Here is a 2549-nt window from a genome sequence, read left to right as displayed (position 1 = left end):
CAACATGAAGGTTAGCAAACAATGACAGAAATTTAATTTTTGAGTGAACTATAGTTTTATATTTTTGGTTAAGTTGATTTGTCCAAGCTGCAGTGTGTGAATTGCCTCTCTGACATGAATGCAAGTTTGACAATGCTAATTTTTTAGAAGCAGATGTGGCATTTACATTTATGCATTCAGCAGACGCTTTTAACCGAACAACAATAGAGGAATACAAGCAATTTGTCACAGAGCCAAGCAATACAATGCCAGGTTCATTGGAAAGCTAAACTAGAAAACAAGCAATGGAACCCTGTTTCTACCACGTAATAAAAAAAAAATAAAATTAATAAGGTAATTGCGACTTTTTATCTCACAATTCAGACGTCTCACAATTTGTTTCTCGCCAAAAAAGGGGAAAAAATGTCAGAATTGCAATATGTAAACTGTCAGTTCTGAGAAACAAAATAAGAATTGCAAAATATAAACTCAGAATTCTGACATTTTCTCTCACAATTGTGGGTTTGTGTCTCACAATTCTCTTCGCAATTCTGTTTATTTGCAGTTCCGACATTTTTCTCAGAATTGCGGTAAGTCCAGATTGTGAGAGAAAAAGTAGCAATTACCCGTTTTTACTCGCAATTCTCACTTTTATGTTTCCTCAATGAAACAAAAATAAAACATTGTCTTTTTTTCTTGCAAAAAGAAAATGTGAGTTTGTCTCGCAATTCAGAATTGCAAATTTATATCTCACAGTTTTGTTTATATTTTGCAATTTTGACTTTTTTTCTCAGAATTGCGAGAAAAAGTCAGAACAGTGGGATATACAATCAAAACCCCAAAAAAGGTGTAATTGTGAGATAATAGGGAATATGTGGAAATGGGATTCCATATATAATGGAATATAAAAGAAGAATATAAAGAAGAAATTGCTTTTGGCAACGTCAATGAGACATGACAACGCATGGATTGGGATAAGTCCTATACGAGGCCCAGTCAATGTATGCATAGTTCCTTCCACACTGACCTACAACTTGCTTACTTGCAGTTGCTTCTGCACAGCTGTCTTGCCAATGAGAAAATTATTCAGCATTATCAGTTTTATTAATTCATTTTTATTAGATTCAATTAAAAAACGTAAGCCAAACAAAGAGAGTGGTGCAAATTAAGTCACTTCAATATTTTCTCATAGTTATTACTTTATAGGTGAAGACTTCTTATTACGCACATCTTTGTAGTAACTGTTCTCTTTCTTCTTTGACCCTTGTGCTGACAGGCTCTCGTCCAATTTTCCTCTATAAAAGAATGAACAGAGAAAACTCTGACTGACATCAAAGTCATACTAGAAAATAAAATCACATTGGCAAAAAAAGTTCTTGGCTCCTCATTGCACATTCCTCAAAACCCAATATCTCGTCATAGCTGTAAGTTTATGGAATTATGACCTGGGCATATATATGGAAAATGCTGTTAAACACTGCGAGTGAAACCTGCAACAGCTGACGGAGCGCAGCAAATAAACAAACCCACAGAGCAATGGCATTATTCTCCTACTTATTAAACGTGTTTGGCTTCGGTATGTTTGTTTCAATTTTTCGCAAAATTTACGACAGGCTTTACTTTCATGTTGGCTGAGTTATGTAGTGCTCTCTGGCAGAGCTACAGTAGGAGCTTTGAAGTGCAGCCATAAATGCTGCGCGTACGTGGCCAACATTGCATGCTGCTGTAGAGGTGGAAGCAGGACACAGGTTCGAGCAGTCAGCGGGGGGGAGATGCGTGTTAAAGCCGTCCTGATATCACCAGCTCAACTCCAAGCTTTTGCAGACCACATGAGAGATGAAAGTGCACCGTACTCTTTAGCCACGCCAGAACGCCGGTCAAGGAGTGGAGCACACAGTTTCATGCAAAAATTTGATCTGGATCACAAATGTCAAAATGAAAAACAGGTGCTATAATATAATTATTACACTGGGTTCAGTTTGAAACATGCACATATGTGACGGCAATACACGCATATTAGCTGGTATTTTAAGGTATATGTTAAGTGCATGACAGGTTTAAGTAAAGCTGCCACCCCTTGTGAAAAAAAAGAGTACTTTTATTATTTTATATTTAATACTGAATATAATGTTTTTGGACAATTAATTGCATGTTAATTGCCATTAAATGTTAATGTTTTATAGTTTATATCAATTTTGGAAATATGGTTAAAGTGTTACTGCTGAATGTATACTGACAAGCATTTATGGTAAACTAAAATATACTTTACTGTCATTTCTACTGAAACTTGTAGGTCATGTATTTAAATATGTTTGTAAGTACACATTTGTGACCCTGGACCACAAATCCAGTCTTAAGTCGCTGGGGTATATTTGTACCAATAGCCAAAAATACATTGTATGGGTCAAAATTATAGAATTTTTATTTTATGCCAAAAATCATTAGGATATTAAGTAAAGATCATGTTCCATTAAGATATTTTGTAAATTTCCTACTGTAAATATATTAAAACTTAATTTTTGATTAGTAATATGCATTGCTAAGAACTTCATTTGGACAACTTTAAAGGC

Source organism: Sinocyclocheilus anshuiensis, unplaced genomic scaffold (genome assembly GCF_001515605.1).
Source record: "Sinocyclocheilus anshuiensis isolate Anshui unplaced genomic scaffold, SAMN03320099.WGS_v1.1 scaffold991, whole genome shotgun sequence".
Taxonomy (NCBI): Eukaryota; Metazoa; Chordata; class Actinopteri; order Cypriniformes; family Cyprinidae; genus Sinocyclocheilus; species Sinocyclocheilus anshuiensis.
The sequence above is the reverse complement of the archived record's forward strand: the minus strand, read 5'-3'. Positions refer to the sequence as shown.